This window comes from Furipterus horrens, unplaced genomic scaffold, assembly GCF_987537825.1.
Source record: "Furipterus horrens unplaced genomic scaffold, mFurHor1.1.pri manual_scaffold_6, whole genome shotgun sequence".
NCBI lineage: Eukaryota > Metazoa > Chordata > Mammalia > Chiroptera > Furipteridae > Furipterus > Furipterus horrens.
Genome location: NW_028327176.1, coordinates 8,201,688 through 8,226,120, shown reverse-complemented (window position 1 = coordinate 8,226,120; position 24,433 = coordinate 8,201,688).

The window sequence follows — 24,433 nt, the reverse complement described above, 5'->3', positions numbered from 1 at the left end:
TGATGGGCAAGGATAACATCCCTCACTCTCCCCAAAAGATTATTCTGAAATAGTGCTGGTACTACAATGCAAGGTGGGAAGCCTTGATGCATTTTTTAAAATAAAAATACTTTTTTTTCTACTTAAAACATTTAAAATTTTCTGCTTAATGGTTCTCATAGCTTGCGACAATGAAAGAATGGCTTTATATTTTCACAGTGCCTGGGCCCTTCAAATATTTAAGGTAGGCTGCAAAATGTGTTTTGATGCTTTAATTTGTTTCGTTATGATTTCTTATCAGCAATAAAATCTGTTTACTTCACATGACATACACTCAAACATGCAAATAGTTGTAGATGTGATAGATTCTCATTTTACTTTCTACATTTTACTTTCTAATGACGATATTTGATATTTCAGAAAGAACATAAGTTTTAGAATCAGACAGGTTGTATGCATATTTTAATTCCAGTCCATGCAGTTTCTAAAAAGGAGAAAATAATATCTACCTTGTAGTTGGCATGAGAATTAAGTAAGACTCTGTATATACAGGGACCTGGCATACGGTTGGCACTCGGTCCATGTTAGGTACCTTCCCTCCCTTTATTTACCACTCTCAAAGGCTGATTGATAACACTGGCTAAATTTGAATTACCAATAAAACAATACTTTTTGCTCCCTAGATGAGATCTTGATTATTTGCATTAAAATCTATGATTCAGTTTAGAAAATATACCTTTCTTCAAGAAATCTGTATTATTAAATATCAAGAAGACTGTGAAAATTATTTTTACAGTATGTTCTAAAAAGAACTTCACTAGTAATTATTTGAAGATATAGTTCTTAGGCATTCATAATAATTTAGGAGACCTATGGAACTTTAATCCGAGCATTTATCCGCATTTAAAAAACCTAGAAAAAAAAGTGCTATTTTACTAAGTGTCTAAACTCAATTCCTTAGAAAATCTTTGTCTCTTAGAAAATTGTACATATTTAGATGTACACAATATATGATGTAGCTTATTATTTCAGAGTAAGCTCAGAATGGGTGGAAACTAATTAAGAAATAGTCAGGTTTTTAAAATCAAACACCCGCACATACCCAACAGCAAACAAAAGCATGAAAATGAAAGCTCAGTACCTAATTAAAACTCATACTATCTAATTATGCTTTAAACAATACATAATTAAAACAGGCCTACATTTAGTAGGCAATATATTCTTAAAGTGACATGTCTTTCACATAGGAAGTGAATAGAAACTTATTGGGCTGTTATGCAAATGAGAGTGCACCAGCTCTAAAACTTTTTAGTAACTAAAGTGCTTGTTCAATTGGATTTTAAAACTGTGTATCTTTTATTTTAAAAGACTATATGAAGCTAAAAGCCCCCTCTCCGTTCGTTTATGAGACATTTTGAATGGGCTGCATGCTTTAGGCTGAATCCCCCACTGATTTAATGACAGTGCCACCTAGTGACTGGAGGCCGCTTTCTCTCTAAGGTTTGGACCTCCGACTGTATATGCGGACAATAAAAATTTACCTGAATGCGCCAAAATGCCCTAGAAGAAGACGGCCTCAATAAGAATGTAAAATATATATTAACTTTTTGTTTTGCCATCTTCTTTTTTATGCCCTTTCTTTGAGCACATTTCTCTCTTTTTCCGCGGGTATTTGGTGCTCTGCTGCCATCGCAAGCCCTTCTTGTCACCAGGGGAAATGAGTTACTAAACCCTAGGGTTTTAACTGAGTGTCTCTGAATGCTTCAAGGAAGCCTTTGAAGGGCAAGGGGATTGCTGATAGGGTTAGACTCTTAGTTCATCAGTCTGCTCCAGTCAGCCTGCTTTACCTTCTGTGGTTCCATGTAAGATTTTGTTTGAATCAAATAGAGTTTGTAAGCTACATTAATAAGACTTTGACTTCCATTGTCAAAATTCTCAGACACACAGAAAAATTGAAAGAATAACACCCATATGTCCTCTTTCTAGATTCAGTGGTTGTTAACATTTTAGCCTCTTTACAGAATCATTTTAGGGAAAATTGCACACCTACTGAGTTCAGCATGTCTTTTAAAAAATAAGAGTATTCTTTCACATAGGCAAAATACTATTATTGCACCTAGAAAATTCACAACAATTTTCACATGTTAGCTAATGCTCAGTACATATTTAAAACTTTCCCAACTCTCCCCAAAGGGCTATTATAACTGGCTGTGTTGAACCTAGAATCTATCAAATTTCATGTTAAATTTTGGATTATGTCTCTGTAGTCTGGAATAGCTCCTCAAATGATTTTAGTTTTCATAACAATGAATTATTAAAGAGACCAGATCCGTTGCCTTGTAGAATGTCTGCATTTGGGGATTGCATCCTATGGTGATCTTTATCTTGTTTCTCTTGTATTTCCTATAAACTGTAGATTAGGTCTAAAGGCTCAATTAGATTCAACCAATCATTTTTTGTAGAGTTCTCCACAAGTAAATTGCATCATGTCAGGAGATATAAAATATCACTGTTAGTCTGAATACTTGGTTAAGGCAGTGGTCACAAGATCTCTGTATTGTAAAAGTAAAATTTCGCTTTGCAATTAGGAGATAATCTAAAGGGAGAAATTTAAGTACAATGTGATTATTCTGTTCCCCATCATCCTTCTATCTAATGGCTTTAGCACCCAGTGATGGTCCTTGACTGAATTAATTATTTCTTTTAATTACATTTTAAAACTATTGTTCCTTCTACACTTACTACACATCATTCTTCTGTAAAAAAAATGTTTCCCCTCATCAACTGGCAGTGAACGGTACTTTATCTTTTTAAAAATGGGTTAAATGCTTAATTATTCCTCTTCAATCACCAGTTTTCAGAGTAAAAAGTTAGAATAATAGTTAACCTCTAATGGAAGCAAGGGATTTTCTCTCCTTCCTTCCTTCCTTCCTTCCTTCCTTCCTTCCTTCCCTCCTTCCTTCCTTCCTTTTTTTCTTTCCTTCCTTCTTTCTTCTCTCTCTCTCTCTCTCTCATTTTCTTTACCATATTGTTCTCATGGGTTTTTATTTGATCAATGTATAATAATCAATTATAGTTATTAAATTTGATGCCCAAGTTATTATAAATGTAGCCAATGAGAGCACTTATATACAGGCTCTTATGTCCATTTGACACATTAGCCTTGGAGTGCTTCCTTGCTTTCTGACACCAGGTGGCCCATGTTCACATTGTACTTTCCCTGGCCCAGACCTGGAATCAGCCATTTCTCCAAGAACTAATCCTCTTCCAGTTTTTAGAAACCATTTATAGGTGGTGCTGTACAACTGTATTCTTTCTATCTGGAGCAGGACAGGCTTCATGGGTTTCTGGTCAGTGTGGTTACATAAGGCCCTATTTCAGAAGGTCCCTATACTTGGGGTCACCTTTATGGTTGCTTTCTCAAAATTCTTAATAGTTATACCTTTGAATGTGTGTTTTGTAAGTCACATCTGATTGGACAATTTAGTACACACTGGGGTTTGGAGGCTTAGTTCATGCTGAGTCTCACTTTCTGCCCAATGCTCTGGAAGGAGTTCTTAATTGCCAATTCCAGGACCTCATTGTCCTGGCCACAGAGGACTCTTTAGTGCCCTTGTCTGAGACCCACAATGCCCTCTGCTCATAGCAGAGGCCTTGGTGTGGACACATGGTGGGTTAGGGCCTGGTGTGCTTGCCTTGTAGCATTCTGTTTCTCTGCAACTGAATACATTTGGTGGGCTGCCAGCTTGAAGCTTTATCTCCATGGAGACAAGTCTCTCACTCACCCCTAATCTAGATACTAAGCATGTCCTGGTTTGGGCAGTAAAAGATTATTGGGGGTCTCTTGTCTGTTTGGGTTGGGGAAGCAGACCCTTGGGAAGGGAAACTTCCCCTAAGCTGTGCTCAGTGTATCAGCTCAGGCGCTTGTAGGAGGGAGAACCCAGCAACTGGCAGGCCTGACAGAGCACATGCCTGCTCCATGTTATGGGGAAGACCCTCGGAACCTCTGAACTCATCCCATATCCATCCCTTTGGCTGAGAGTCTTCTCTACACAGACTCTGTGCCTTCCAACCTTCCAGAATGTGGATTTATTTTATTTTTATTGTTACTTTTTGGCCAGCTCGAGGCAACCTCCTGGGGATGAGCTATGAAATATAAATTGTGCAGCTCTGGTGATTCCACATCTGAGTTAAGTGCTCTGATATTTGTACTTAAAACTGGCATTGCTTAATATAAAGATAAATAGTAAAAGTTGTGCTAAAACAACTAATATAAATTATACTTCCCCCTTCCCATATGCTCTTGATAGCCATTTACTCATTATTTTTGCCCATAATCCTTGGCTTCTGACCTATAATTTATATGTTTATTCAACTTATATTTTAATGTCTATCTCCACTTGAACTTACAAGAATATAAGTTCCACAAGAGCAGGAATTTTTGTCTGTACTTTCACTGATGTGTCACTTAAAGGCTACAACTATGCCTGATACATCATGAGAACTTAATGAATATTCATGGAATGAATAAACCAATTATTGAATCAAACAGAAGAGTTTCACTGCCATAAAAATCCCCTATGCTCCACCAAATGATTCCTCCCTTTTTCTCAAGCCCTGATCCTTTTGTTTTGCAATATATACTTTTTGGATAGTGTTTTAATTCTCAATTTCTGCTGCATTGTGAACCATTCCATTTTTTGTGTGGCTTTTCACAACCATCTGTTATTATCTCTGACTGTACCATGGGCTGACTGTGTTCAGCTGGGCTGTTCTTACTCAGACTCTCAGAAGGTGGCAGCTGGCAATGCAGCCATCTAAAGAGTCAGCTGGGCTACCAGTGGAAGACCCTCACATGTCTGGAGCCTCAGCTGGGGTACCAGGAACAGCTGAGGACTGGCCAGCCGTCTCTTTCAGCGTGGCCTCTACGCATGGCTAGCTCAGCCTTCCTCACGGCACGACACGGTAGCCGCATTTCTTACATGGCAGCTGGCTTCCCCTGAGCAAGTGTGCTGGGAGGGAGGACAGAGATGCTGCCACTTCTTTTAAAGGCCAGCTCTGAAACTGGCATGATATTATATCTATTGTGTCCCATTGGTGAAAATAGTTGTAGTCTCAACCCAATTTTAAGGGGTGGGTAAATAGACCCTGCCTCTTGGTATGAGAATGGCAAAGAGTTTACAGCATCTATAACCTACTGCAATGGGTAGAGAAAGATGGATGACGTAGCATTTCAATTACGTTTGGAATGAGAGATTGATAATTATGAGACAAAAATAGGATTGAGAAAGGACATCCCATGCGGAGGAAACTGTGAAATTATACACAAAGAAAGAAAAGTCTAGGCTATTGTAGTTTCCTCGAGTATAGTAAGTAAAATGTGACTTGGTGAGGCATAAAACTAGTAATATGAGTTAAAACTAGATAATGGTAGTTTGAATATTATACTAAGGAGTTTCCACTTGATGCAACAGGCAGTAACTGTAAAAAAATGTACAGTTCAACCATCCAACTTTATTAAATCTTCACGAGAGAAGAGATTACTACTTTTGCAGTAATGCATAGTTTTAGAAATAATTTTTCTATTAACCTATTCATCACAGCAAGGGTTAATTTGGACAGGGTGGTAGAAAACATTATCACCTAGAAGTCTTTTTTTCTCCCTTGCCTTCTTCCCTCCAGCCCACAATAATGCCTCCCTCTCGTAGGTTTCTGTAGAACTCATTTCAATTACAGCCCTGCAAGCAGTTGTGTCATGATTATTTCTGTATGTGTCTGGTGCTTCAGTCCCTGGACACACTCCACAAGGGCCCTTTCTTATTTTGTGTTCCATCCTATTGAATGGCTGATTTAGCTCAAAAAGGTCAAAGTAACATCTGAAAACATAATTGCTTTTCTTATCCATTGGCTGGACATTTGATCCTTCTCGTTCTTCTTCTTGATTACTTGAAATATGGAATGGGTTTGGCTAATGATATCATATCCTTCCTCAGTGTAGTTATTGAGAAAGAAGAACTTAAAATGACCATCACTTCTTCACCTTCTTAAAAAAAGTTTTCTTCTCATTAAGAGTTGAAGTCCTTTTCCTACTCTGTCCCTGCCTGGCCTCATAATACTCCTATATTTTGTCCTTCAAAGTGTCATTTTATGAAAGGATCAAGAATGCTACATGGGTTACAGGATCTACTTTAAGGCAATATGCTTGAAATGGTGTGGTTAGTGAACACTGAGATATTCTGTAAGGGGAGCCGAGCTCATAATGGTTGTGAGGACAGTAAAATGTAAAATTAAATGAAAAGGAAAATGAATGTGAAAGAAACTCTATTAATTTTTCTTCTCTTGAGCATGAACCCACACACATTTACTGGCAGACCTGTCCTTTATATACTTTGAAATAAGAAAAGCAAAGTAAAATGATAGCTATTACAGGTGATCTAGAAAGACTCATTATGAGTAATATAGCAAAAGATCCCTCTTTCATTTAACTCTATTTCTGTAACATATTAGAAAAAATTCCCCTACTGTTAGAATTGGGGCATTAGTAACTATATAAAATATCATATGGAATAAAATATATTTCTTCAGAAGAAGCTGCTGGGTTACACACCCAGAAATTAGTCCTTAGCAGCTTAAAATCTTACTCTTTATTTTTATGCGTGATTCTGACATTCTTATTTAATTCTCTTTCTCTCTAATTTGCTCCATCTGTAAATCAGAACATTCCCATGAGGGGCTGGCGTGCTATATTTGAACATGCTTTTTGCAAATAGGTGTTGGGAATTCAAAGTAAAAATGAGACAGAAATTCAAGTATATTCTGTGTTTCAGTCAACCTCCAGGCATTGAGAAAGCTGCTGAGTATGTCCTTCCTACATATATTGTTAGCTAAAAACGATTATCATCCCTCTGCATTTTAAAAAGTATATATATAGTCTCAGCAGTTTTGTCTTTCAGAATGCTTTAGGATATACTAGATTGAATTGAAATGAGATGAAGAGTCTTTTTTTTTTATTATCAATATTTTATTTATTTATTTATTTATTTATTTTTAATGTGTTTTATTGATTATAATATTACATTTGTGCCAATTTCCCTTCCCTCTGCTCCCCTCCACCCAGTGGCTGCCCTCCCTCCAGTTGTCCCCCCCTTTTAGATCATGTCCATTAGTTGTGCATACAGTTCTTTTCAACCTCTCTCTGTCTATTCCATTCCCTCCTACCATGATCCTTAATTCCTATATCATCTCCCTCCCTCTCCCCATTCCCCCTCCCTGTTGACCTCCCCCCAATATGTTCCCCGTACCTATAGTTCTTTTTCCACTCTCGTTGCCTGTTTAGTTTGCCTTTGTTTCAATTCCCTAGCTTCTGTTGTTTCTTGTGATGCAGTTTTCATTTTAGATTTCATTGTCTTGATCCTCCTTTTTCTAAACCAGTCCCTTTAACATCTCATATAACAGTGGTTTGGATCTAATGAACTCTCTCAGTTTTATTTTGTCCTGGAAACACTTTCTCTGTCCTTCTATTCTGAATGACAATTTCGCTGGATAGAGTATTCGTGGTTGTAGGTTTTGGATTTTCATTACTTTGAATATTTCTTGCCAGTCCCTTCTTGCCTGCAGGGTCTCCCTTGAGAAGTCAGCTGATAGTCTAATTGGGACCCCTTTGTACATAATTCTTTTCTTCTCTCTTGCTGCTTTTAAGATTCTCTCTTTATCTTTAATTTTTGACATTTTGATTATAATGTGTCTTGGAGTGGTTCTCCCTGGGTCCAGTTTTTTTGGAACTCTCTGTGCTTCCTGGACCTGTAAGTCTATTTCCTTCCCCAAGTCTGGGAAGTTCTCCTTTATTATATTTTCACTCAATTTTTCAAGTTCTAGTTCATCTTCCTCGCTCTCTGGCAAACCAATGATTCTTATGTTGGGCCTTTTATAGCTGTCCCAGAGGTTTCTGATCCTCTCATCGTTGCTTCCCATTTCCTCTCTCTGCATTGGTTGACTGCTTGTTCCTTCTCCATATTCCAGTTTGTTGAAATGAATTCTGGATTTTTTTTCCTCACCATCTGTCTCGTATGTGGTTTTGTTCCTTTTGTTATGAGTGTTTTTCGCTTCTTTCTCATCTTTTTCCAGATCTTTTGTGAATTCTGTAAGCCACCTGATAACAATGGCCCAGAACTGAGCCTCTGACAGGTTTCTTATCTGTTCATCTGTCAGGTTCTCCATCTGTTGCCTGGTGAGCTGCGCCACCGGGATTTCTATAGTTGTCTGCCTCATGCTGACAGATGCGTTTTGTTTTCTTGGGCCGGCTATAGGGGGCAGTGCCTGTGTACGCGTCACAATCCAGCGACTGGCGCCGTTCGGCAGCCTTTCTTGCTGTACCGTGGTGCTTTGTCGTCACAAGCCAGCGACCGGCGCCTGTCTGCGACCTATTTCGCAGCCCTGTGGCGCTTTCTTTGGGGGCGGGGGTCCAAGATGGATTCACACAGTTATTCCGCTAGGAGACCGGGATCCGTCCTCCCGCCCCCCTGGGCCTCACTGTTCAAGGCGATGTGGTAGCTGCTTCTCCCAGTGTTGGGGTCGCGAGCTGCCGGGGGTTCGACTGCAGCCGGATTGTTCTCCCCGCCGCTGTCCCAGGCGCGACCGCAAACAGCGCCGCCGCCTTTCGCTCCCCCTACCTGCCCAAAGGGCGCCGCTGGTTTATAACTTCATATGTTGGGCTTCCGTGTAGTTTTATTTTCTGGAATTTCTAGTTATCCTTTGTTTTGAAGTAGTTGTATTCCTCTCTAGTTGTAGAGGGAGACCGAGCGCGTCCGTCTAAGCCTCCATCTTGGCCGGAAGTCGAGATGAAGAGTCTTGAACTCTGGGTTTGAATAAAGAATTCAGCATTTTCATGGTATTTTTTTTTTTTTTGACATTTATATATAAAGGGAAAGAACGGGAAATTCTAAAAGTGCTTCTCTGGCTTAAAAAAGAAAACTCACAACTATTTATTTATTTATTTATAAAGGATTTGATTTAGTTACTATTAGAGAGAGAGAAAAGAGAGGGAGAGAAACATCCGTGCATGAGAGATACTCTGATTGGTTGCCTCTTACACGCTGCCGACTGGGGACCTGGCCCGCAACCCAGGCATGTGCCCTGACTGGGAATTGAACTGGCGACCTTTCAATTCACAGGCCGGCACTCACTCCACTGAGCCACACCAGCCAAGGCACAACTATTTGTGTTTTAGGAAACAAGGATGACTGTTTGGATATTATTACCAGGGCAAATAATAACGACATATTGACAAGCAATCAGAATCCCAAACTTGGAGGGTTAACATGTTGTATTTCTAAGAGCAGAGTAATAATCTTTAAATTCCAGGTGCCCCAAAGACTGCTTTGTACAAATAACACTTCCAAGGACAGTTTCAATAATCTAATGCAGAACAGGTCACTTTTTTCCACATGTATTTTTTAGGAGTATAAAACTGATACTTATGTAGATATTCTCAATTCACCATTTTATCAAAATGAGCTGCATTGCAGCTATAGGGAGAGAGAAACATCTTATCCTTCCTACATTTCTGAGATTTATTTATTTATTTATTTTTACCAGCATTTAGGAGCGCAAGCAATTTCAAATCTAAGCACTGTAATATCACTGTAATATCAGCAGACCCTCCATATCACCCTGCCCAGGCTCTGTAGCTTCAGCTTCACTGGAGAGGACACTCCAGCGTCATCGCAAGATATTGATTCAACACGGGAGGAGACAGATACCGTGTCACTCCCGAGTCGGGCTGCACAGCCATTCTCGGCGGTGCAGATAGACTCTTAAGAAGCTACACCATCGTCTCTCGAGACGGACGGCTGCCGATACGATCATCACTTAGCACCAAGAAGGGAAAGAAAGGGCTGGCCTAAGAAAATTAAAATCTGAAAAGGAAAAAGGTATAGAGAAATGTTACCAAGAAAACATCAGGACATAATATTTTCCACTCACAAGTCTTTTCCTTTTTGACTACAATCACCGCTCCATCTTAAATTAGGATCTTACTGTGGTGTAATACTTACAGAGCATCCCAGTGAGAACGTTTATTGTACATCCTTTTAAGGCCACATTGCTTGCAGCATTTTATAAGCATTACTTATTTCTACATCAACACTTATTATGTTTATTTTATTCTATTTATTTAACTCCTTGCAAATATGTTCTGATATAAATAAATAGGTTGTTATCCTCAGTGTGGTGTGGCTAACCAACTCTCTTCTGTATGGGGCTTAAGAGACCATAGATACACTTGAAATGGACAGGAATGCAATTGGAGGGTTATTTACAATCCCTCCTTTAATGGATAAGGTGAAACTCCAAGTCACTCTCTCAGGGGAGACTAAGTTTAGAGAAGCAGTCCTGGCTTTAGTTTTTGTTTTAAAAGATTGGTTGGGTTCTTGATCTCCCCAACAGAGCAGACAACTCCATAGGATGAATATGTTGTCCTCTGAAATCATTTACTTCAGCCTTTTCACCAGGAGAGTGGAACTTTCCCTTGTGGATCTCTGGGTGCTAACGTGTCACATAGTTTTTAAAACTTCACGTTTTCTAGAGAAGCAAAGTTGTGATATACTCTGCAAGGGTCATATTTTTAGTACAACATTGTACATAGTTGCTGATGCTGGTTTTCAAAAACAATTTCATCATTCCTATTACAGATATTCAGGGAGAACAGTCACTAAATATAGGTCAGGTTCTCCCATCTTCCTCTGGGGCTAAGTAGAAAACTACTCATTTTAGAAGTATTAATTCTAACCAGTATCATGCCCAGAATATTTAGGAAAAGAAATAGTCCCCTACATATGTTAGACCATCACCTCAGATGAAAGATGTCGTTATCATAGGGATTTCTCTTTCCTTGTTATGTGCTGTGTAGAGCTGACCCAACATTTAGAAACATTGAAGGAAATGTATTGTTGCTGTATCTTTGCCACAGAAAAGAATCCGATAGCATGAAGCAGGTGCAGGCACATAATTTTTTGTGTGGTTTAGTTCTACAGAGTCCTTGAGAATAAAACCTTTCCTTTTTACATTTGATGCTCAATGACCGATAAGGTCGGATGAAACAGTACACTAGGTAGAAGTTATTAGAGTGCTCATTGAAACACACTGGTGCTTTTGGTTTTATGAGCGTTTGTAAATCCTATCTTTTACGTTATAGAAAAGAGTGGATTAACAGTCCTATTTAATCTCTTTATTATGTGACGGTTCTCAAGTAGACGTATTGTTCAGTGAGAAAGGAGCCAAATCAGTTTCTGAGAAAGGGGTTATGAGAAAAAGGGGTTATTTTATTTTATTTTATTTTATTAAGCTTCTAGACAACAGAGAATGCCAGGGTAGTATGTGAGGGCAAAGAAAGGACTGGGTTTATGGGAGCACAATTAGAATCTCATGAGGGGGAAGTAAGTAAAGTCAGAAACATAGCTTTCCTATTGACAAACATGTAGGTTGAATGCTATCTCCTTGGGTAAGCATTAATTTGTTTCTCATGTGGACTAGCTCTGGAAGATCAGGACAACTCTGACATAAGGACTGAATTTCTACTTTTAGGATTAGTTTAGACTTGCCAGGTTTCTTAAGAGTCTGGTATCTCAAGGAGCTTTCAATTGTCACCATGCATGGGTCTGGACTCAAGCGAATAAAATCAAACATTGGTCTTTGTGTCTAAGGAGAAAAAAAAAAGCAAATTAATAGCAAGAAACCTATTACATAGGACACTTGATTCTAAGATGGTAGGTCTTGACACTTAACTATGCCCTAAAAGTCAGCAGGTTGTGAAAAAGACCTTTCAGTGAGGTTCCCGTAATGCCTTCCTCTGCTTAGCCTCCAAATATACTCATTTATGTCTTGTTGCCCCAGCATTATTTGTCCAGGGCTGCTGGTATGGCTTCTTGTATTTGTGAATGGGAATGCGTCCATACGATTTATTAGTGTTCGGAATAAAAAGCACACGGTCATTTGGCACTTACATGTTTTGCTCATGTGTAATAACCGGAGAAGTAGTCAGAAGCGTCACAGACTATCCACTAATATTTCATGTGGGAAGTTCCTAGTCTTCTATTTACTAAATATCTCATGCTCTAAAGAACTCTGAGCACTGCATCTGGTCACTTCGACTCTGTTTCTGCACAAACTTGGCCAGTTTATGTTTTCAGCATTCATTTTAATATTCTGCGACCCACTGATGAGGGGAATAAAGTTACTAATGAATTTATAGGACTTTACACATTTCCTTTACAATCTGTCTTCGAAACTGCACACCCCAATAACTTTTCATAACAAGTATTCCAAACATGGGTCATGTTCATTTAGAAGTATTTGGCTGATAGTCATCTTGTCAGCTCTTTCACATCCTGAAAATGTGCATATAATTACTAAATTGTTTTTATGTAAACAGCTTGAAAAATGTGAATACAATTAGTGGGTCCCAGGAGGAAAGATAAAGCTGCTTCTTTGTTTTTAGAGTTCTCGTACATTTGAAGACCTGAAAATTAAGGCATATTTTATAATACTGTTGAGCAATACTGGAAAAATTTTGAGCACGCTAATCATGCTAAATATTCTTCACAACATTTTTTTGTTTTTATGTCTGGGCCATGGATTACAGAAGTGAGATGAAGGAGCAGATTCTTTGGTGCTACTCAGTGCCTATCTGAGAAGTGCCAAAGAAAACCCATTTTGTAGAAGATACCCTGAGCTCTAAGAAACAATGCTCTAAAGATCATGTATATAATATCTATGTACATAATATATAAAATTCAAAATAGAGGCTTGATGTTGAAGGACAACATCCAAGTGAGTTGACAAGGTAGAACTGTTAGGTGTTAAACATAAAAGCTCTTGAGAATAAAAAATGACCACAGCTCTAGTTGCATACCTAGTCGGGGAGAAACACATTTTCTAACAACCCAGCCGAAGCAAAGATTCCTCTCTGAAGCTAAGTAAGGAAGCTTAAGCATTCAGATCGCTGAACTTTGCTCCACGTGGAACATAAAAACCTTAAAATATCCCAGCCCCTCTAGATGTGGGCAGGCCTCATTGTTTTCACAATTACTCATGATCAATGAGGTCCCACCGAGGTCCCACGAGGGCCAGTGTGGATGTTAACAAAGCTCAGAGAGGGGAGAGTCATACTCTGGGGATTGTGCCAGGTGCTGCCATCCGGGCAACACGCACAGAAGGCAACGGGGAACATTTACTAACTCGTTTTCCATCATTTACTACCTCGTAGTCAGACACCAATTTTATTTTCTCACGGCTACTCAGAGCTTCTCTCCTTACAACCCAAAAAAATTTAAATTAACTTCCATTTAACTTGACTTATATATACACTCATATACAATACAGGTGTTAGGGAGAAACCCTGGTTTTCTCGCTGATACAGTAAAGAGTTACAGATCAGTGAGCCTCTTAGCACGCATGCAAAGTTTATTAGTGACTGGGAGAGCAAAAGCAAGGGTGGAAAAAGCAAGGGTGGCCAAAGTGTGACCAGCACCTATGTGGCCAGAGCCCAGAAGGCCAGAGGATGGGAGGCCAGGGGCCTCCTGCTGGCCAAGAGAAAAGAGCGCGAGTCCTTTGTTCTGAGGACTTACATAGTTGATGGGATGGGGGTGGGGGAGTTATGTATTGATTGGTAAAGATGGTGCCCGCTTTCCTGGGGAGATGTGGCTACCCAAATGTAGGCACAGTGAGGGGGTCTGTTAGCCCAAACCCTTATCTTGTTCTAGACTATTTGTTCATTTTGCATATGTGACAGGAGGCAGGCAGATAACCAAAGTCGTTTTGGGGGCTTTTCTTTGGGCGCTGTAATCCCCCTCCCCTTCCAGGCCTTGGGATGAATACAGTCTTAAGGTTTTCTGTTTCCCAGCCCGTGGAGATGACACACACGGACTTTCAAGGGCTCCCCCGTCCTGCACTGTCATTGTTTACTTGTGTTGTTCAGAACGCCTCGTAGCCATATTGGACCAGGCTCAAGATTACTGGGTCAGCGGGTGAGACCTGTCTTCCTTTGCTTCAATGGTGAGGGTCCTGCCTTTATTTCCCTCCTGGTACTCATCTGACTGCAACACAGGCACATTAAACACTGTATCTAAATGATGTTGTTTGATCTTTAACAACATGACTCTATATTTGGTCTTCATCCCTGATTCTGGCACAAAGCTATTAAAACTCCTTGGAATGTTTTAAGTGATGAGAGCAATAAAAGCGTCTTGTGGAAATGAGGTCAGTTTGGGACCTCGAATCCGGCCTGGTTTTAGAGGAGAACCAACCACGTGATTAGAGGGTGGGAATGTTCAGCCTCCCCCCAGAGCTTCAGGGAGGGGAAGGGGGCTGGAGATCGACTCCCCTGCCAGGAGTCAATGAATCGACGGAGTAAGTCTGTGTCATGAAACCTCTAAAGTTGCAAAAAGATGGGGTTCAGAGAGCTTCTGGGTTGGTGAACACATGGAGCTAAGGGAGAGAGGTGGCCTCGGAGAGGGCATGGTGGCTCTGTGTTCTTTCGCCGCGCCTTTCCCTGTGCATCTTTTCCATCTGGTCGTTACTGAAATATACCCTTGCATAATAAACCAGTGACCTGGTACATAAGACATTCTTCTGAGCGTGGGGAGCCCCTCTAGTATATTCATTCAACCGGAGGAGAAGGCGATGAGGACCTCTGACACTGAGCCGGCTGGTCAGAATCACGCGGAATAACCTGGCCTTGCGAGTTGCATCTGAAGTGCAGAGAGCAGTCTTGTAGGAAGAAACCTTCAACCTGTGGAATCTGATGCTGTCTCCAGGGAGACGGTGACAGAACTGAGTTAAATTGTAGGACACCCAGATAGTGTCCAGAGAACTGCTTTGTGTGGCTGTCATCCTCAACCAAATGAAATAGCGGGGTGTTTACCAGTAAAATAAGCTTTGGGAATAGGAGAGAATTGCAATTTGAGATAAGCAAGCCACAGGAAAACCACAGGCAAATCCGGGGAAAACAGGAGAGGAGTGTTTTTGTACGGAGGAAAAGGAAGGGTTGGAAGGGGCCCTTAGGAGAAAACCCGAGTGGGATTATAGCAGCTTCCCATTGGCTGAGTCGTAGCGGTTTCTCATTTGGTTGCGTCTGTTGCTAGGCAAGGAGGAAATTATTCGTCCTCCTGCTGGAGTAGTAAAATATACTTTCTGCTTTTAGATGGCTGTATGGTTCTTTAGGCTGGAGTCTGCTAAGTGTGGCGAGTGGTGGTGTGTGAGAGCGAGAGCTCTTCCTTCAAAGGAAGTTCATTTATTCATCTTCACATTGGTATGGGGTACTCCACCCCTGACCCTGGTCTGCCCTACCCCCCGCCCCATAAAAATTGACACTAGAAGCTAAAATACGTCCTAATTTGCAAAGGAGAACATTACCAATATCATTTGAGGCTATTTGTGTGCTTAATTCCAATCACATCACCTTGCTCTTTACCTGAATAACCACTACCCTAATTATTTTTTATCATTCCCAGTTTTATTTATTTATTTGTTTATTTTAATATATCACGTAACTATGGGATTGGAGCAAGAGAGATAATGGGAGGATTTGGTTCTTCTTGTGGTGAACAAAATAAGTACATATAAAGGATATGATGGAATTATCTTAATATGGTCAAGTTTGTCAGTCTTTTTTTGTGATTAGAATATTTTGTGTCTTGCGAGGGGCTTAAAATAAAAAACAAAATATATTACTCTAAATATCCATTTCTTCTAAACAGAAAAGAGCTGTTTTTTTCCTCTACTTCTGTATGGCTTAAAGTAGGTGCTTATTTTCATTTTCCTCTTATTGATAATTAATTGACCCGACATCATTTCATGAACTATCCATCTTCACCTAAAGAATTTCAATACTAGCTTTCATTGTTGCTTTTGATATGTGCATGGTGTCTTTTCGTGCTCACTAATCCATTGATTTATTGTTTTTCCTTGAAACCACTGTAGCACAGTCTTACCTATTTTTACTATGTAATAAGCTTTTGTATCTGATGATTCCAGTTTCAGTCTTTCCTCTTTTCCTCTTCTTTTTCAACTCCTTCTCCCTTTCTTGCTTGCTTTTTCAATTTAGGATTTTGTCAACTATTCTTATCCATTTAGTCATTAACATAAATTTTAGAATTAAAGTTTGAAGTTTCATAGAGCACCCTTTTGGAAACTTGATTATAATCTATTAAATCTATAGGTCACTTTAGGAGAACTGGCATTTTTACAAAGGTAAGCTCTCTACCACAGAGCAGTTAAAATCTCAACAACAATATTTTCATTCTTTAAGTACTTTTAGATTACGTGCTTTTCAAAGATTTTAAAAATATGTTTTCTTCTTGCTCATGATTTGATTTTTCTTCATTTCCTTGAACACATTAAGTACACTTATATTTGAACTTATAATACTTTTGGAAGTATATACCCAAGTAAAGATAATAGTATGTGACATTCCCATATACCCACCATCCTACTTCCAACAGTTATCAAATCCAGGTCAGTTTTAGCTTACCAAATTCCCTCGCTTTGTTATTTTGAAGCAAACTCTTGATAGTATAAGTTTCATTCACAAAGTACTCATAAGTGTTATCATTTCCATAAGATAAGAATTTTAAAATATGATTATTTAAAAATATTCTTAATACTGTCTGATATCTAATGAAATTTAAATCCTTGATTGTTTGATAAATTTTTAAGTTTGTTTAAATTATGATGTAAACATGAACAAATATTACATTAGTTTGCTATGTCTCTGTTATAGGCCAAATTGTGTGTGTCCCTCCTCCACATTTTTATGTTGAAGACCCACCCCCAGTGCTTCAGAATGGGTTATTTGTATTTGGAGAGTAAGCCTCAGGGGTGAAGCTACAGGCCAAGAGCTGGACAGAGGGGACAGGGGCTGTCACCTAGGTGAACTCAGAAGACATAATGTGGATCCAAAGAAGAATTAATATGGAGCTTTAAACGTTAATGGAGTAACCCTGCTAGGTTTGGATTTTCTTGGAACTGTGTGCCTGTATTCTTCCCAATTGTTTCACTTTGGTATGGGAATGTCTATTCTATGTCTACATCATTGTATTGGGAAACAGATAGCTTGTAAGGTTTCACAGATTCGTAGCTGGAAAGGAATTTGCCTTGGGATGAATTATAGCTTGAGTCTCATTCACAGTTGATTTAAATGAATTTAGATGAGATTTTGGACTTAGAGTAGATTCTGAAATGGGTTAAAACTTTTGGGCTGTTGGGGTGGGAGTGAATGTGCTTTGTATGGGAAAAAGATGTGAATTGGGGATCTGGAAGGTACAGGGTTTTGGGCTGCATTGTGTCCTCCCAAAGTTCATATGTTGAAGCCTTAATATCCTGCACCTTAGAAATGTGACTGCATTTGGAGATTGGTCCTTTATGGAGGTGATTAAGTTAAAATGAGGCCATTAGGATGGTCCCCCATCTAATTTGGCTGGTGTCCTTATAAGAGAAAATTTGGATCCTCAGGGAAATATCAGTGGTGCGGAAACACAGGGGAAGGATCACATGAGAACCAGTGAGAATGTGCCAATCTGCAAGCCATAGAAAGAAGCCTCAGAAGGAGCCAAACCTTGATCTTGCACTTTCAGCCTCAGAACTGTGAAAAAATTAATTTCTGCTTTTTGAGCCACCCAGCCTTTGGTTTATGTTATGGCAGTCCAGGCAAACGCATACAGCCTTTTAAGTCTTTTAAAATATGTATTCCTCTTTCCTAATAAAAATTTTTTTAAAATTATAATTTAAGAAGAAATCAGTCAGTCATTTGTCCTGTAGGGAATTCCACAGCCTAGGTTTTGCTGATTGCATCAGAATGGCATTACGTGGTAGTACGTTTCTTTGCCTTATATTTCCCATAAATGAATAGGTGGATACAGAAGCTTGATTAAATTCACATTCAATATTTTGGCAAGAATATTTCACAGGTAGTGTTGTGTACTTTCATCAAGAGTCTCATTATGCCTATTTGTCTTTTTGTGATACGATTAATCAGTGCAGGTGATGTTGGCTTGATCCTTAGGTTTTCAAATTTCCATGATCTTTTTATCTAGTGATTTAACAACATTAATAGTCATTGCAAAGATTCATAATTTCATTAGGGGTTGCAAAATGCTGATGAAGTACATCTTTTATTCATTCTTCAATTATTAAATGGAATATTTCTTTTAAAAATTATTAACTATTTAGTTGTCTTGATGTACAATTTGCATTTTGGAATAAAATCTTGATAACTTTCTTTTATTTAACAATTTTCAGTATAATGTGTTGATTACCTAGAATCTTCACAGGTGGCCTGTAAATTTTTAGTTAAGTATTATTGTAAACTGATGGATTTTAACTGTTTGATATTTCCATTACAGTAATTTTTTGAGCTCTGATTGTTTTCTCTTTGGCCAATGTGGGGTCTCTTCATTTGTTATGAGTATTTTTAACATGGTTATAGTAGTTCAATAGCTTTCCTACTTTCTGATATGATGACAAGGTATTCTAAGAGGAACATTTATGCTTTCTTTCCCAGCCAGTTCTCCAAGTTATCCTTGTGCCTTTTAATCAGAAATGATACTTACAAACAATAATTGTTTTTTGATAATTACAAAAATTATTTTATATACTACATCTTTTCATATCTACACTTAATGTCTTTCTGAACTTCTTTTTAATGATAACACTTACCATGTTGCCTTGTCTCCTTGTGTGTTTTATAGTTCTTCATCAGTAGCTCATATTTGAAAATATATTTATGTGACTGGGTTTGTTGCTTGGATTGACAATGTTTCTCTGAAGAGGTTTGCCTTTGGGGATGCTATGGATTGGGGTCCACAATAAGATAAAGTAGTTTGTTGTTAAATTTTGCATGAATATATTGCGTATTTAAGTTATCAGCTTATGTAAGGAACCAGATATTGGTTAAGGATACTCAGGGAGAATGATTTTCTTTCTTCTCAGAACCAAGGTTAAGACAGTAAAGTAATTTTGCTATTTCTGAGTTTATTTTTTACTTATTATTATTATTATTATTATTATTATTATTTTTGGTTCACCTTTCCCTGTTTCCTGAGATTCAGGTCTGACTTCATGAAACCTCTGTGATTGAATTTCTCTATGTCAGCTCTTTGGATCCATAATCTCCTTTTTTCCCTCCCTAGATTTGATAGATTTCTTTAAATTTTTTACATTTTAGTCCATCCATTTATCTGGAAATTTCTGTTCATGGATTTTAGGATTTCTCGTTCATAATATTGCCAGATACTGAAATTCTCCAAAATTTATATATTTTTATGCTTTACCTTCTCTTAAGAGGACTTATTCTTTGTGAGTAAAAGATTAAAATGTAGATTACTGAACTCATCCCAGGATTTTGATATGGTAGGCCTGGGCTAAGGCCAGGAATATACCTGTATTTTTTGCTCCATAAGATGCACTTTTTCCCCCTATAAAAGTGGAGGGAAATGTCTGTGTGTTTTGTCGAGCGAATATTGCGTCACAGACCGTGATGTGTATTACCTGACCTGTCAGCGGTGGCGACAGCTGTTAGAAGAGGAAGCAGTGGGCCCACGCGAAGCCCCTGGGGACGCTTAAATGTCCCACTTTACTGCTGAGTCTCAGGGTGTCTGGTCAGTCACTGTTCACCTCTGCCCATCACCTGGGACCTGGGAGAGTGACACTCCCAGCTACAACCACTGACCTGTTGAATCAGCTGAGGCTAATAATGGGCATGAGGCACAGTAGCAATTGCCAATTGTCTTTGACACTGGGTGGGGCCTGTGTCAGTAGAACCGCCTCCAATCACCAATCACTGTGTCCTAAGCTCTGCCAATCATGAGAGGCAGATGGGTGGAGCCGAAGTAACATGTTTTTGGCTGGCTACTGGCTCCCTTACCCTGGCTGGTTTGGCTCAGTGGATTGAGCGTCGGCCTGCGAGCTAAGTGTCGCTGGTTCGATCTTCCAGTCAGGGCACATCAGAGAAGGAAAACTCTGACTCCAAAAAACCTCCGCTGCCTTGCGGCATACCTCTTCAGGGGAAAGGCGAAGGGAGTAAACCCCGACAGAAAATCCGGAGCCGGAGTCCCTAAGGCGGTTTGACGTTGTAGTCAACACCGGCAACTCCTGCGGCGCACCTGAACCCAAGCTGTATTGACTCCGTCTTTCCCTTGGACCCTTCAGCTGCGAAGAGAGGGGGGGTCTGCTGCATGGGCAACAGCAGACCCTCCATATCACCCTGCCCAGGCTCTGTAGCTTCAGCTTCACTGGAGAGGACACTCCAGCGTCATCACAAGATGTCGATTCAACACGGGAGGAGACAGATACCGTGTCACTCCCGAGTCGGACTGCACAGCCATTCTCGGCGGTGCAGATAGACTCTTAAGAAGCTACACCATCGTCTCTCCAGACGGACGGCTGCCGACGACTGGCTCCGTTAGATGCTACAGCTGTCTCGTGTACCTCCGTACTGTTTCCAGTGCACCCCAGGTTTCTGTGTGAGGAGGCCAGTAGTAACTGGGTGAGCAGCCATAAATGCTGAAGTTTGTAGTATATAATGGGAGGTATGGTGGGGTCCCTATTCTAGTAGTAACACAGGTGCTGAGGGGATTAAGGGGGATCACTAGCCATAACACGCCCTGGGGGTAGTCTGCAAGCACCTGGAACTAGGATAGTGACACTCTAAGTGACTGTGACAACTAGTGATACCTCTTAACTCCCTCAATGCCTGTTATTAAAGGCCCCCACAAATTCTGACACTAGAGATGATGAGTTCTTGGGGTTCCCAGAAAACTAGAAGAGTGCTTGAATCTTAAAGTCTCTCCTCATTTGTTAATGACAGCGATGATGGTCCTTAATACCGCTGTTGACTGCTGTTCACTTTACATGGTTGAAATATTATTGTTATATTTTATTAAATATTTTAGCACACCATTTGGTTCAGAATATTTTTTTTTCTTGTTTTCCTCCTCTAAACCTAGGTGCATCTTTTGGTCAGATACAGTACTTTTTTCTCCTCGATAAGGAGCTCAGAAGATTCTGATACAGTTCTGAGAATCACACTTTGCAAGACACTATACTAAGAGTTTTGTATTTTTTTTATCCTACAGGCAATAAGGGATTAACAGATGTTATCAATGAGGGATGTGTGTAAATTAATCAGTTTTAAGATTATAGTACTTCCCCTCATTTTCAGGGGATATGTTCAAAGGCTGGCCGTGGACGCTTAAATGTGAAGATAGTACTAAACCCTACACGTACTACAATTTTTCATACGTACATATGTATGATAAGGTTTAAAATTATGCGCAGTAAGAGACTAATAATAATAAGAAAAATAGAACAATTAATGATATACTATAATTAAAGTTATGTGAATGTGTTTTTCTCTCTCTCAAAATATCATATTGCACTTTGCTCCCCTTTTTGCCTACAGGATGCAGTTGACAGCGTCTCTTTGTCTTGCACTTCGGGACCATTATTAAGTGAAATAAGGGTTATTTGAATACAAGCACCTCAATACAGTGACAGTCCATTTGACCCAGATGTTGCTAGGTGACTAAGGGTCAGAAGCATATACAGCGTGGAGACACTGGACAAAGGGATGATTTACATCCAGTCCAGGGTGGGACAGAGGGGGATGGTGGGAGATTTCATTGTGCCACTAAGAACAGTGGAACAGTGTACAATTGAAAACCTATGACTTGTTTATTTCTGGAATTTTTCGTTTAATATTTCTGGGCCCTGATTGACCAAAGTAACTGAAACCTTGGAAAGCGAAACCACAGATAAGGTGAGGTGGGGGCCTACTAACCTCTGGCAGAGAGAGAGAGAGAGAGAGAGACAGAGAGAGAGAGAGAGAGAGAGAGAGAGAGAGAGAGAGAGAGACAGAGAGAGAGAGAGACAGAGAGGCTGCTGGATAGCTGGAGGTGAATTCAGTGGTTCAGTGATGGAGTGAATACTGGATGTGAGGAAGAGGGAGGAGTCAGCAATGGTGCCCCGGGTTAGCCCTTTGTCTTTTTGAAAGGCATTTGATTTCATAGAGATGAATTCTGTTCAGGGCTCAACTTTTCTAAATTTAGAATTTCATGTATTCTTAGGGAACAGTATTGAATATGCAATTAAAGTCACTTTATGACATTTTTAAAAAGACTATTAAACACAGACATATAATAGAAAGGTACCTTAGGCCCCATCAACCTTGTCTATACTTTAAGCTTGATATTTGCAAGGTAAATGTTATACAACATTTTTTAAAGTGTTTTTTCCCTTTTGGCATTTGGGAGAACTACAACAGACCTTTTTATTGTTTTTTTGTTTTTTTTTTAGAAAAAAGTAAAACTAGAAAAAGTCACATAAAACCAAAATCTTTTCAAACTCGATGACTATGGTTCATAGGGTTAAATCAGGATGATTTTTCTGACAGTGTGCAGAATAGCCTAACAAAAGAATTCATTTGAGAAGTCAGCAGCAAAACCCAGGACAGCGGCTGCTATATTTTTTTGCTCTAAATCTCACTCAGAGGGTTGTTTAAAGTCAACTGTACTTGCCTAAAATATCATGTAGTTATCTTGTAGGGAAATCTCTGGATGCAACAATAAGTTAGAGCAGTATAAAAATACCAACTAGAAATCACATCACACCCATGATCTTCCTGCTGAAAGCCCATTGAAAGAATAGTTTAAAAGTTTAGGGATCTCTTCCAGAAATTATCCTGCACACCAACTTGATGCCTTGTTCCCCCTTTGCCTTTTATTTCCTGGCACATGTCCTTTCCATGAGGCTTTCCATAACTACTCTCTAATTTAATAGCTCACGAGTTCATAGGAGAAATGAATCCTCCACGAGGGAGTTTTAAATGATATCATGTTATGAACATGCAATTCTCTATTTTTCGTGGTTGCTAGTTTTCAATAGATGCTTTGAACCATGGAATCAATCTCAGAGTTCATATTCAGTGAGATATGGGAACTTGAGTAGAGAGTGGACAACACATGAGTTTTCCAGCCCATCTTTTAAAGGAGAAAGATTTTTAGTTGCTCAACAAATATGTGTCAACCTTACATTTTCAACATAGGTTATTTTTTGAAAAGCCAGCAAGAAATATATTTTTAAATTTTTCCTTAAGTGTTTAGCCAGTCTATTAATAGACTTTCCATTCTGAAAAAGACCTGTAACTTCCTCTGATATGCTTTCTTTCCCTTTGCTAACTCAGAAGAGCCCTCAAATATTGAAGGTCTAATGAAGTTTTTTTTTTATTTTTTATTTTTATGACAGCATCATAAAAGACTGAGTTGCTACAAGGGGAACACCTCACTTGGCAATGATTTTATACTTGATGTGGATTTCTAAGGGGGGGAATTCATGACTTCATATGTTGTGGGGGGCTTTGAAGACAGGCATGGGTGTTACTAGCTGTGGAACCAAGTAACCCCTTTATGTCTCAGTTTATTCACCTGTAAAATGGAGAGTAAAATAGTCACCTCCTAAGTTTCTCTGGAGGATTAAAGAAGATGATATATGTAACACTCTTAGTGCACACTAGACTTTCAGTGAGATATATCTGCTGTACATTAAATGCATTTTCAATGCAATTACAAAGTTTGTCATGAAGAGTTTATTCTAGTCTCTATGGAGCAATTCTGTTCAAAGTCAGTGTTGAATGGTTTTTTAAAATCAAGGTGACATCATTCCATTATTAGTTGCTGTTAATTGCTTTCCTTCTGGGAACCAGTGGGATTAGAGTCAGTAGCCCCTCCTTAGAGTGTCTCATGGTTACTGGTTTTCAATAGATGCCTTGAATCATGGAATCTCAGAGGGATTTAGAAATCATAATTCCATTTAGCAGACTGTGTGTGTGTTCATGTATGCAGTTTTTTTTTTTTCACACGAAATCCCTGAAATACATATTAAGAGAAGAAAGCAACATAGATTTTGGAGTTATACCTACATTTAAATTCCAACTCTGTCATTAATTAGCTGGGTATTACTGGAATCAATTTATTTCACTGAGACTGTTTCTCCATCTGAAAAATAGGTAAGTAATTGTAAAAATTAAATTAGATATCTTAAATATAGAAACCTAGCAGAGTGTCTGCTGCTGTTGGGTTTAATGTTAGTTTCAAGAAACGTACCCAAGATCACATACTAGTAATATCAGAGGACTTTTGTCATAATCTAGATATTCTGGTCATAACCTAGCACTGTTTCTGAGCCTTAATGGGGATATATTGTGAGCAAGGAGTTTAACTCTGCAACAAAGTCATGAATAAAGACATCAGAACACAGAACAAAAAATGCCTGCTTCTACCGTAAGTATGTTTAGACAGCAAATAACACTAAAGGATATTTGCAATCCATATAATCAATAAAAAAGTAGCATCCCTCAACAAAGTGTCTCCAATAGATCAATGAGAAAAGGACACCATGTTGGAAAAAT